This window comes from Mesocricetus auratus, unplaced genomic scaffold, assembly GCF_017639785.1.
Source record: "Mesocricetus auratus isolate SY011 unplaced genomic scaffold, BCM_Maur_2.0 Super-Scaffold_100007, whole genome shotgun sequence".
NCBI lineage: Eukaryota > Metazoa > Chordata > Mammalia > Rodentia > Cricetidae > Mesocricetus > Mesocricetus auratus.
Window position 1 is genome coordinate 17,421,691 of NW_024429191.1, and position 14,065 is coordinate 17,435,755.

The window sequence follows — 14,065 nt, forward strand, 5'->3', positions numbered from 1 at the left end:
AAGTATATATTCAAATGTCCTCATACTCTCAATGCTTTATAAAGGATCATGGTTAATATTACAAATGAGCTGCAAAGAATCTGTAGTAATAATTATGGTTTTAAAAGTACAAATATATAGATTACTACAGGCTTAGATACAGTCAGCTTCTATAATCTGTTTTGTTCTTAGATATAATTTAAAAACCTAATTTAAATTTTTTCAACATTTGCAATGAAATTTTTATGTAGTTTAAAAAAATGATACAGTGCTTACATTTTTCAAAATAGTTATTTTACACAACTAGATTTTCTTAACCTCTGCCCAAATAATGCCTATTTCAGTATACCTTCCCTATATATACTCCTATTCCTCTCCTTGAGGCAGAAGAAATATCAAAGCATTGATTATCAATTAAACCCTACACGATAACAAAAACAGCATTTAAACATAAGCTTCTACCAAGAAACCTGTCCTCTGTAAAGATTCAGAATAGAGACATCACCCTCAGTATCAACTTTACCTTCTAATAAGTAAAGACTGCGGAACCTAAATAAATTAATACATTTATGATTTACACCTTTGAACCATATTCCCAAACATATTATTTGACAGGGTACAAAACTCTATTTTCTATAATCTTACAGTACGCACAAAAGACATTTCTACTAAATATATATAATGCAAAATGTCTAATCTTATAGAAAAACAAGCCAAAGCTTACAAAGCACAAAATAGCACACTCATTAAACCAATAACATGTACTTTCTTAAAGCTGAGTTATAAACTTTTGCAAATCTACCTTGTGTTATACTTCAATGAAAAGAACAAGCAAACAGAAAAACTTCATATTTGTGTCTCAGAATATGTAACAGAGCTACCTCAGAGAAGACAGAGTAGCCGGAGGCACAGTCCACAAATCAGGAGATCTGTAGACAGGATCCCCTTCCCAACTGCAGGCCAGTCTTGAGAACTGGGCACCTCAAAGGAACCAGCTCTCTTCCCAAACACACAACACTGTACTTCTTTCTGACAGACTAGGCTGTTTAGCACTTGCCATGCATGCACACTCTAGCAGGGGCTACACACTGTAAGCAATATGAGGGATGCTGTCAACTGGTTCATTTAAGTCACATTGCTAAGTGGAGGGGGGGGATTCTTTACTGAGGGAAATAGATTTTACTTCAACATTCCACTGGCATTTTTTGCTTGTATGTCTCTTTATTAAAGTTGCAGAGTTAAAACACCTGCACTCTTTTCACTCACAGCACAGCCAGCTAGCACATAACCACTGTCTCCATCCTGAGAATTCCTTTTGCCTCTAAACACTGCAATTCTATGCCAAGGGCAGGTGGACCAATGAAAGACTTTTAGAAAAAAATCTAAGGAAACTTAGTTCATTTGTGAACTCTTCTCAGTATTCCTCATGTTTTGGTATGCAGTAACTGATTTTTGAAGGTTGTACTATTTCAAGTTCAGAATCACACTGTAGTATACACAATATATTAGACTGTGCAGGGACACATGAATTTTAAGGAAAGACCTATATGCTTCTACAGCTGATGGAGCCATTTGAAAAAATTAGCAGCACAACCCTTAGTTCATCTAAAATAATTACATTAAGGGTTTCGTCTTTCTTACCTGTGAAAAGAGACCAAGAGAGCAAAAATAACTGTGTTGCCAGTTGCACATATTACTAAACAATGTGACTAGTTATTATATAAATCAATCTAGAAACCAGAAATACAAAGAATAATTTAGAAAAGCTGCTACTTACTCCCAGCAGATGAAATTATATAAAATTACTGTTATATTAAAAAAATTAAGTGCAACATTCCCTACTTACAAAACTTATCCACTTAATCAAATACCACTACCCATCTTTTCACTAAAAATATCTTTTAAAACTGCAATTATTTAGGTGCTATCTGATGGCTGGAAGTCTGCTCCACCTCTTCTGAGTGTGGATGGAGAGTGTGAACACACCAGGGTTACAAAGAGTCAGTAGCAGATCAAAGAATAGAACTGTTGCTTCATGCAAAGTAAAGAGGAAAAAATGCTTTGTCCACTGCCAAGTGTGAGATAAGCAGGTGGCTAGTAAGTTTATCCTCTCCAAATCTTACTATCAGTTTAACTTTCAGCCCTCAGATGAGGAGGAATTTTCTTTCTTTAAAAAGCCCTTGGAAATGACCTTGATCATATTTCACCAGAAATCACTTCTCAAATATCAGTCTGCACAAAAGGGAAAACTACGAAGGAGCTGGGTGATACAGGTCCTCAAGAAACGCACACAGGTAGCTCAAAGTTCCTCTCATTCACACAAGGAAAGGGAATGGCAATTTCTTTTAAGAAGCATTCAGTAGGCCTAGCATAATCAACACTTTGGACATGCAGAGAAACGTCCATTCCTATAAAAATGAAAACAGGAACTCCAACAATAGAATCAGACATGATTGTCAAGGTCTGTGAATCCACGGTCTCAGACACCTGTTTTTCTACACAGCCCTTTTGCTAAAAAGAAGTTACTTTCTCCAGGAAGTACAAGGCTTTTGCAAACACTGAAATGCCACAGGAATACCAATTGAGAGTAAACTCTCTAATTTACCAACAAGCCGGTCAGGATGATGATACTATTTTGATACATTAACCTGAAATCATCATCAGGCTCATGAGTTAAAGGCTCTTAGTGAAGATTTAATAAAAAACTTAACGATAATAAGAAACCCATCAACCACACCAACAAGCCGCAGACATGCCACCACAGAGAACCACATTAGTGTAATGCAAGTCTAATTCATTGAATAGTTGTATAGCTTGCCATGGAGCTGAAAACATAGAATATTTTAACACAAAATATCAAAGCTTTTTAGAAGTTGCCAGGAAACTAGAAGTCCACAGAGGGGTGGGGTGGAGAAAAACAAAACAAAAAACAACCTTAGCAGGAAAAGAAATGTGTTCCTTAGATAAAGTCCTGGTCTTCCTCTGTAGTGAAGATGCTAAAAGAAAGCTAATTGTGAGGTTTGTATAGAAAGGTATGTTTTGGATATGAACCAATTAGATGTTTTGCCCAGCGGGTCCATCAAAAGAGTTCTCAGTGTGTTCAGCTCTTAGTGTCCATGCTTGTGGGTGTTGTGGACTACTGCTGTTGCTGCCCAGCATGGGGTACACTGCCCTGCAATTGGTCACAGAAGGAGAATACTAAGATGTTTGGATGCCTTACGTTTAGAGGATTGGGGGTTACTATGTGAATGCATTTCTGTTTCTTTATGATTCAGACAAGCAAATCCTTCAGTCAAAAACTGTTCTAAATGAATGGAAGTGGGGTGTTTTTCTCCTCCAATTTAATCAAAATGGTAAACTCAAGGGTCCATGAAAATATTTTAAAATGGCAATATCGCCGTCTCAAGAGAGTCCTGAATAAACAGTGCTCTCGTTCCAAATAAGATGCCTCATTTTTTATTACTCAGATACAAAGGCAGAAACAAGGTTTAGATCTCAGGAATTTTAAGAATGGTTTTGTCAACCCTAGGGGAAACAGAGCAGGTGAATCTGCATGATGGTTTAAGGTAGATTTGCTCTAACATAAAGCAAAGCCTGATTATTTGGGTTGATTTCCAGTTGGTTTTACTCTTGAGTCCTGAATATACTGCACTGCCTTCTGCAGTTCTCCCAACATCAGCTAAGTTTCCATTAAAGTTTAACAGTGTTCCTGCAAGCAGTACTCCCCACACTTAGGCATCCTGATGCTCTTGGGTTGAGCACCACACAGCAGAGGCAGTCTTCTTTACAGAATACTATTCTTGCTGTGCAAAAACACATGCTTCTCGGGACACTGATAACCTGAGTCTCCTCATCTGAGTTCAGAGCCCGTGCATTTGGACGTGACAATGCATGAGCACAGCCCCCCCACACACACCTCTACCTTACAGCTCCCACATGCCACCCATTCATTTCTGAATGGCTTAGCAGAAAATTCCCAACCCCAAACCCATTTCCTTCTAAAACACTGATTTGCCTTTATTTATTGACCCTTCCATCTTCCTTGTGAACTGGAACTGAAAACTTAGGGAGGAACAAAAAAGACAAATGAAATGCTGTAAATACCCAGAACCCTCTAAAGAACTCAAATTATTTGATGACATTAAAGAACTATTATGGGTGATATCAAAAATAATGTTTAAAATGGATCCTGGCAGCAAGGGTGATGGAGTGAATTCTGTTTTTAAGAAAGAGTAAGGGTCCAATTTGCATGCATTATCCTGGCTATTTTAAATAATTTCATTCCCTGTGTGTAGCAGAAACTACTCTCCCTCTCCCCAACTGACAAGACGCTACTTCAAGTAAGAGCTGAGAGAGGGCTGCTCTGAGGTTAGCAAGCTCTGTATGTCTCACAATTTTGAATAAAACAATACCAGCAACCTCCCTGCTTCTTCAAAATCCTAAATTTATTATTAAGTAAATTTAGCCATAGCTCAATCAGTGGAATGGAAGATACACTGAGCCACTTATCTGTTTATTATCTTTGCAAGCCACATGAAAAGCCGTGTCTATTATTGCTTCCTGCAAATATGCAGCAGTGTAATGCAAAACAGCATTTTTAAAGAAATTCTCTTTCGGAATGTAAAGGATTCTTCCAGCAATTTTGAATATTTTAGCCAGAGTGTACCATACAGTAGGTCTGGAATCACTGGCATCGGTCATGCTGTTAAAACTGAGTCAAAACGCATTGTAATCCTGGAGAGCGATAACCTTAAACATCAATACAATGTTAAAATGAATCCTAAAAGAATCCCTACAATTGCGATGAACATTAGAGAGAAAGCGGCAAGTCCTTCTGCAGGGAAATAACAGCCGGCTCTACCAATCTTCCCCTCCCCGCCCCCAAACTCATGCAACTAATGATGACCTCCCGAAGTGCCGAATTTAAATGTTCCAGCATTCATCTGAGGATGAAGGGAGAAAAAAATACATAGAAAACCATGAAACAAGTTGCAAACTGCACAAACGCAAGGCGAGGGAGAGAAAACTGCAGCGATTCAGGAGCGATTGCAGAATGAAGAGCAACAGAAAGGAAACGGGGAAGAAAGAAAAAAGAGGGGGGAAAAAGCCTTAAGCATTAAAGAGTAAGAAGTGAAAAACATTTACCAGCAGCTCGGTCAGTAGCTTCGCTCCCTGACACCATCTACATAGAGAGAGAACTTAGCCTAGAGTCTTCGGTCCCAGCTCGCTTTGGAGCAAAATTCCTTCACTTCGAGGGGGCAACACACACCCTCCAGAAAGAGAGAGAGGGAAAGAAGGGGAAAAAAATAATCCCAAAGACCTAGCCAGGCTTTCTCCCTCCTCCCTCTTACCCGCCCCCCAGACTCCCCAAACGGTGCTCGCTGCTTCTGCACAGTTCAGGCTTTGCTGCGGAGGCGCCGCTGCCGCTGTTGCCGCGGCTGCCGCTGCTGCTGCTGCTGCTGCTGGAACTGCTACTTCAGAAACGATTAGGAGGAGGACGCCCAAGCACGACCTGAGCCTGCGAGCCACCCAGGACCAATGTGCAACCTGCTCTGGAATCAAACCCATAACACACGCAACGCACACCCAGTGGCTCCTGCACGCGCACACACGCGCCCGCCCGCGCGCCGCACAGACACACACGCGCGCACACGCATATGCACACGCGCGAGCGCGCGCACACACACATGCAAACACACGCGCACACACGCGCACACAGAGGCGCGGAGCTCTGCTCACCGCCTGCCCGCCCGCCCTCCCGCGTTGTCCCTCTGTGGGAAGTGAGAGCCAATCCCCTGCCCCGAGCGCGCGCACAGGCCCGGGTAGCCCCAGCTGGGTTGGTGCCTCTAAGGCTACAGGGTAGCCAGCTCCGGGAGGGGCTCTCGGCTGGGAAAAAGGGGCGCTAGGGGCACGTGTACCCCTTTGTCTGCAGAGACCCCCCCTTCCAGCCGGGCGTTTCCAAGAGCAGAAACTGAGCGCGCCAAGCCCGAGCCGCGTAGAGTTCAGTTCAGCTCCGGGCTTGTCCCGAGCAGGCCCGGTTCCCTAGCTTCACGCACCGAGAACTCTGCTCTGCTAAACCCGATGCACCATGGCTGCACCCGGGGTTCTGAGAACTAGAGAGAATCGCCAGCCTATGCATCCTGCCGGCGACCTGAGCCTGCCCCGGCTAGCGAGCATGCCCAGTGCTCAGCTGGACCCAGACCATTCCTTCCAGGGTTAGGAATGCAGAGCGCAGCAGAGAGGGCAGAGCCTAGGGGAGGCAGCCTTCCCAGCTGCAGACCTACCTCCCCTGGATTGCCAGGTGGTGGCCCTAAACCTGTCCGGAAGGGCGCTGAAATAGGGAAACTAGGCTTCCAAGCCTCAGAAAACAGTTTCTTTTCTGTTTTTCAAAATGAGAATTCCAAAAGAAACGGCTGATTCAGTTTTGGAATAATTGGGATGTAAACAACAAACAACAACAACCCATTAGGGCTTGGCAGTTGTACTAGTAGCAACAGCTAAATGTATATTGCCTGGTTGCCATGTGCCGGTTCATGCTGCATGCTACCCATGTATTATTTGATTTTATTCTATCCAGATACTGTACAGTTAACTCAAATAGAAATGGGGCCCCAGTATACCATATTAAATGCCAGTCAATTACAACCGATGCTTCCTAAATTTAAACTCAGTGTCCGACTCAGCCCTGGAGACAGAATGCAGAGTGTTTAGGAGCTCTGGGCATTTCCACCAAGGGGAAGGTCTGGTGGAAGACTGATAATAGATAGCATCCTCTGGCCCCTAGCTGCACATAGCTGGCCTTCAACAACCCACAGATCTTGCAAAAGTACATGCCTGATTTTTGCCAATGTTTGCATAGCAATGATATGAATGTTACTTATGCCTTGGCTGGGTACTGTGAGTCTTCTTCACATTGTAGGCAAGAAGAGACCAAAACCCAGAGGGGGTGTTACTTCCTTTAGACAACAGGAACGAAGGTGTGGTTTGCCAGAATCTATGGTCCTTGCTATTTTGGCTGAAACATGTTTCCTCCTTAATTGGGCATCCCAGATAAAGCCTCGAGACGAAGACATGGTATTTTAATTTCTTTCAGCAAACGTGGTGATTTTCTACCAGCATTTGCTCCCCTTCAAGGCTCTGTCTTAGAGGTGACAGAAGATGATGGACACCCTGCCTGTATTCTTTGAGTTCACGTTCTAGCAAGAAGGTGATCATATGCTTGTGATGCTAATGAGGAACATATGCAGGGAGCATGCTTGTTAGGAGTCTTGTTGCTGCCCTGTATTCATCTGGAAAATGTGTATCTATTCTCCATGCTCTGCAGAGACCTGTGTTCTCTCTTGCTTGGGCAAATCTCCCTAATTATAAGTTTTCTAGGTATCATGTATGTTTTCTTTTAAACATTCCCTATAAGTGCAAATTTCCACTCATGATGTGATATATCTTTAAAGTCCTCAAACAACAGACTCTCCAGACTGTGAGCTTTGTGTGGGAAGGAATGAAGCAACTTTTATTCTCCATTTATGCTCCAGAAAATGGAGACAGGTGACCCCAACCCCCCCCCACACACACACGACACTACTCTCAGAACAGAAATCATTTCTGAGGTATGAACATTTTTATTACCATCTAACAGATGAGTAAGGGAGGTAGAGCAGGTTGCCCAAATCGAGGTAAGTGACAGAGAAGGGATCTCACTCAGATCAGCCTGGTGCTAAAGTCTACAGGGCTTAACCCAGACCACCCTGCTCCTATTACTCAGTAGCTAATCAAATTACATGAAAGGGCCTCATGAGAAGGAAGTAAAAAAATCCAGAATGGTATTATAGAAAAATACAGAGACAAACAATCTGATATAGTAAACATTAATAAGGCATGCATTAAGGTAATTGTAATTTACTTTTGTGTTCCATCAAACACCGAGAACTTCCATGTTAACTTATCTATAATTCTACATAGATTCTAATACTCCCATTTGGTAGATGAAGAAACCAAATGGTCCTATGAAGGCCCAGGTACTAAATTGGAAACTTGAAAGATACATGACAGACACTACCTCATCCCTAGAGCATCTCCTCCCTTCCTCCCTCCCTCCCTCCCTCCCTCCCTCCCTCCCCCCCCTCCCCCCGTCCCCTGCAAACTGATTTGCCACACATCTTGTGAGTAGGTGGAGAGGTGGAATTTCAACTAAAATTTATCTAACTTCAGAGTTTCTGAGTTGACTGGGTCTGCTGAATATAAAAGGTGTTCCCTGCTTGACACTACTGTGGCTCCCAGGGCCTGTAGACTCGTGGGTATTCATCAACAGGAAGATCACACCTAAAGCTTTAAAGCACCAGGGACTTAAGTTGTTTCACAGGGGCCACAGCTATCTCAGACTGCAGAGTTAGGTTTCAAATGCAGACTGCTTGTTTCTTAGATCACATTTGTAGTTCCCATTGTCCTGAGTGGCAGAGGCAATGGCCATCATGTCCAGATTCTTCTGGCTGGAGAACAAGAATTTCCTCCCTCTGCAAGAAAGGGCTTCAGGGGAACCAGGCAATCCTTGTGCTCCAGCCCTCCCAGTTGCTATCACTCCAGGTTCCATCTTTGTTTTGCTCTGTCCTTCTGTCTTCGCACATAAGAAAACAAAGTCTCACTGCTTGGCTGGTCACTTGCACTAACAGCAGTGGCCACAAACCACAGGAAAGGAAAAGGTGCATTTTGTATATTTTTGTTTGCAGCACAAAATTTAACACCCTCAGTGACAGGGGAAGGTTTTATTACAAATGGGCTTTTGTTAAATACTTTTGCACTTTTGGAGTGTTACTGCATAAAGGGATTGGAGCATTGGCCTCCACAGAGGTTACAAACCGATGCAAATCATTCTTTCTTTTGTTAAAATTGACTTTTGACTTAGTGGAGCCCATTCTATATGGACACAGGGTTGTGGGGGATGAAGAAGTGCCTTGGTCCTGCCTCAAAGAGATGATGGGACAGAGTTAGTAGACTTCCTAAGAGAGGCCTTACCCTTTCCAAAGACTAGGTGACTGGGGGGGGGGGCGGGCAAGTGGCAGGAATGAGAGGAGAGTGTGGAAGCAGAACCGGGCTTGGAATATAAAAATAAAATAATAAAAAGAAGGGTTGGGTGGTAGGGATAATAAATGAATAAATCCTAATGAGAGCTGCACAAATTGGAATTCAAGTGTGTGCTGACTTATAAGCAGAGGACAGATGCACTACAGGAGTAAAAAATAAAGTAAATCAATCTTAAGAATAAGAATAAAGGTCTCCATCCTTTGTAGTCTTCCACATCTCTAGTACCCATCTCTGAGTTTTATCCTGTAGGTACCTAAACCACACCCACAAGTTGTAACCACTTTATTTATATATTTGGAGCTACAGATGTGTGGAGCTGACTATACATACATATCAGTCCTTAACCTGGGATTCTTGTTTAGCATCTACCTAGCTGTTTGCTGAAGTACTTACTATGAATAAAGTGAGTCCAAAGGATAGAGTAAGCACAAACCCCTCTTTCCTTCTTTCTCAGAATAAACATATTCACAACAGAATGCTTCAATGGACAGTAAGGGCCCTGGGATTCCTGACAACTCCCTTCCTGTGTATATGTTAGGTTGATTTTTGTCATGGGGCAGCAGAAGATTTATTCGTGCTGAGAATAATTCATTAAGAAAACCATGAAGGGCAACCTGCAAGGAAATATTTCTGAACACTTGAAGTGCTTCTCAATATTGCATTCTGGCACAGAGATGTAGATTTCCAAGCCTTTCTTGAAGAGTCATTTGTAACGGTTAATATTGTCAAATTGACGGCATCTAGAATCACCTAAAAGCATCTGAGTGACTGTGACAGGTTACCTAGTCTGTATTGTTCCTGGCAATGTTTGTGAGGGGCCTTCTCCATTAGGTTGAGGTAGGAAGATGCATCTTAAATGTGGGTGGCACCATTTCATGTGCTTGTAGAGTGAACAAAAAGGAGAAAGGGACCTGAGCAGCAATAGTTATCACTCTGCATCCTGCTTGCTGATGCAATGTGACCAAGCCTCCTCAAGGTCCCTTTAACCTGATGTCCCTACCATGATAAACTGTATCCTTAAACTGTGAGCCCAAGTGAACCCTTCCTTCCTTCCTAACTTCCTTCCTTCCTTCCTTCCTTCCTTCCTTCCTTCCTTCCTTCCTTCCTTCATTAAGCTGCTTTGGTCTTCTGTTTTTCTGAGGCATGAAGAAAATTAACTAATTCATGTTATCATATATGCTAAAGCTCAGTGTGTTAATAAAGATCACCATAGTTACCCCTCATGTACTATGAGGTAAGATATAAATTGTCTACAATTTATCAGTGAGGAATCAGAGCATTCGAAAGAGTGTTGGAAAGAGCAAACCATGAAAGCCAAGTCATAAGAAATCAAGCTGGGATGCAGGTCCAGGCCTGTGAAATCTGCCTAATAGACACTGCATTCTGTCTCCTAGGACCTCTGATATCACATAACACTGGTCATCAGACCTAGGAAGAGTGGAGTGGAGTAATAATACAGAGATCTCCAATCAGTGTGAACAGCATTTTACTAGGTAATATCATTCTTCTCCAAAAATGCCTGAACTCTGTTTAGTAGCCTGTGTAAAGAAAACTCTGTTAGGTAGATTCAGCAAATAGACAATCAATGTGCCTAGATCCTGCTGAATGGGAGTAATACACGGGAAGCAAGATGTCATTAGAGCAAGAGTTTCTGGGTTGTCACGGATGAGCGTTTTTTGTTTTTGTGTTGAAACGCATTGCAGTGTAGTTATCAACCTGATTTTGTTTCCAGGCCATTCAATCACCCATAGACATGCTGAACCATTTCCTAGATCTTACATATTCCACATGTTCCCAGGAAGATTTTCACTTCTATAACAATGGGAGACAAAGTTGTTCTAATCAACTGAATGGTTTTAAATGACTGTCATGTTCCATGTTTGTTCCTATTACCTTAGACATCTCTTTAAAGAGTTGAGATTTGGTAAGTACTATGCTTTCCTTCTTTGAAAAGAGTGAGGGAAAATTCTTGGGAAATTGGTCCCAAACAGCTATATCAGTCTGATGCTGTGGCATTCACTCATGTGCCAGCATTTGCATTTTTAAAATTTCATATCATGCACTTCAATCCAGCTCATCTCCCAAATGCTGGGAGTGGGTGACAATTCTCCTACTCTAGTGTCCAGTGAGAAACAGGGCTACTATCCAAAAGACAGTGAAGGGCAAGGTTGGCTCAGATGGCCCTTGGATTTCAACATGCATGGTTCCTATGACCCCCTATGTCAACACAGGCATGGGTATCAGCCTAGACCCTTGGCCCATGGCCCATGGCAGCAGACTGAGCTTGGCCCGGTGTGGCTGCCCAGGGCATTTGAATTGGCCTGACCCCCTGGTAGGTAGGTCCTTGGACACCAGCATGGTCACAGGTGGCAGCTGTGTACAGATCAGTATTGCCTTCAATGGTATCAGGAACCATGGACATCAACACAGACCTTGGTTGCTGTAGGACCATGGACACAGACATGGCACTAGGCAGCAGCCTTGGTGCAGACAATTCCATGGCCCCAGTGACAGCACGGTTCTCAGACACAGACATGGACCTTGGACATCCATGTAACCTTTGGTGGCATTATGGGTTGTGAACATAACAGATCCTGACTGTGAAAGGACCATGAACCCAGAAATGGTCCCAGGCAGCCTCCCAGGCTCAGATGTCACCATGACCACTAAGCACAGATCATGAAGACCAGCATGGCCCCACTCCCAGGGCAGTGTGGCTCTCAGACACCACATTTTTGTACAGAGTGCCTTATAAAGAGAGAAAAAGCTGATGAGTGTTGCCATGAAGTTTAAGGTAGAGACAGTGCACAGTATCCTTAATGATAACCATAGTTTTCCAAGAAACAATACTGGTACAAATGAACAAAACCAAAAAACTAAACTGATGTCTCAGAAGACTATAGAGACATAAAATACCTGAATTACAATTCTAAAAACCCATAAATTTACTCAGAACCTATTATTTTAATTTTATGTAGCATTCTAACAGGTTGCAAGCCCAAGGGGAATTAGAAAACAAATGGTAAACCCTTATTATTAGAAAATTAATAGCAGTAAGAAAATGAGACTAAGGAAACCAAATTTAAATATTCTATAAGGCAGTCCAAAGTTTTAATTCATGAGCAGAAACCCTCCAACACACCACATTTCTGGGATTAGACTATTGCAGAATATCCCATGATATTAATGATGTTGACTTTCAGTCTGAGTTTTGATAGTTATAACATGTGACAAAAATAAAGACTGAATTCTCAAGCTTGTTACTCATACTGTTTATGAGATGGTCAAAGTCACATGTATGTTTCCTCTCATAACAGTTACTGTGTGGTCCAGTGAGCTGTACAGGTCCTGTTTGTATGGGCTGGTGTTTCAGAAAATGTTTAAAGACCATTATTAGTGAGATGATTGACATTGTATTGACTAATGATGAAGATGTATAATACTACAAAAGCCATGCATTCCAAAAACACAGAGCCTAGTCACATTCTCTTAACCATACCCTGCTTCCTTCTCTCTCCATCTAGACCCTAGTTAAAGTCACTGACTCGTACACACTGCAATTTCCTTCGACTTCTCATTCTTATTTTGTCACCAACTAGTATTTATCTTCCTCATCCATACAGGCTAATTTCTCTTTCAAGGTACCATTGATGAACCATTTAGTCCACAAAGCCTTCTGCTGTACTTCCACCCGGAAAGCCTTTTCCTGCTTTCTCCAGATCCTCCTGTATAACTTGTTCTCCATATCTTCCTTACATTAATATTACTTGTGCTCTTACCTTCTCTTCACTGATGGAAAAGAGACCTCTTGATTGCAATAATTCCACCTGGATCATCTTTGAATCCATCACTATGATTCACAGAAAGCCTTACAGTGAATAAAGTGTGTGCTGTAAGAACCTATAAATACATGCTCATCATTTGCTGAACTAATGAACGTAAGATTATTGTCACTACTCCCCTGATGTGTCACTCAGAGATTAAGTTGTGTTTTGTAGGTTAAAAAATAGGACTAATGTTTTGGAGGCTCTATGAGTAGCTAGGCTTTAAGGAGATGACATAAAACAACATTTTGAGTTACTCTCACAGGACAATAGATGGGGCAGTCAGTGATACTGACACTTGAAGAACAGGAAAGTGTTGTCATGAATTTGTTATGGGGTCAATAAAAATCCAGATAAACAAAGTGCATTCAATAATCTTAAATAATATTTGAATGCATTTACTAACAACGGGGACAATCCTAAAGGATTATTTGTGTTTTTTGGTGCATATGTGCTTACATGTGTGCATGCTTGCTAGGGTGCACAAAGTGTGAGGGGTGTGTAGAGTTTCTACAAGAGTCGAAACATCTCCAAAAAAAGAAACTCACGATTCCCTTCAGAGAAAGAGAAAACATCGCTGAATAAATAATACCTTTCAAGAGGCTTTAATACATTGTAAAGAGCATTTTTACTGATTGGTAGAAATTCTTTTTGATTAATTAATTAGTTAATGTTTTCAAAGCACTTTCAAGATGAAAAACATTTCACAAGAGCTCCATAATTTTTATTTTTCCCATGTACATCAGTTTTCCACATTACTGGGTTTGTTTTTCTCTTGGGTTGCTCACCAAGCCACGTACCCTCACAGAGGCATGGTGTGCAATATGCCAAGGGAATAGGAATGGAGTTGGGCTGACTGTGAGCAGGGAATAAGAAAAACAACAACACCATCAACAACAAAACTCTTCAAATGAATTTAAAGTTATGTTTGAAATATGATCACCTAAGCAAGTGGAGAGAGCTATCATGCTGGAATTTAATCATAGTATTTCCCAGTCCAATTCTTCTGCATGAAGCCTTGATTGATAGCTGTATGTTTAAGAAATGGTGATAACCAACTTTTACTAATTGCTTAGTATAGTCTTGGCCGTGTTCTAGGACTCTGCATGTATTATTCAATACTTTTCTTTCAAGCCATCATTTGAGATACTATTATTATAAACATTCACTAATGGAGGAAAAAA

At 41.7% G+C, this 14,065-nt stretch overlaps 1 protein-coding gene across 7 annotated transcripts in view; it reads right to left on the minus strand.

The window, feature by feature from the left end:
• Nucleotides 1–5,574, minus strand: part of Tenm2 (teneurin transmembrane protein 2) — a 1,211,860-nt gene extending 1,206,286 nt beyond the window's left edge. For all 7 annotated transcript variants that reach the window (XM_040748463.1, XM_040748461.1, XM_040748460.1 and 4 more), the window contains exon 1: nt 5,125–5,574. The gene's annotated coding sequence lies outside the window, so the exon portion shown is untranslated. The remainder of the gene's footprint in view (nt 1–5,124) is intronic.
• Between the last annotated feature and the right edge of the window lie 8,491 nt (nt 5,575–14,065).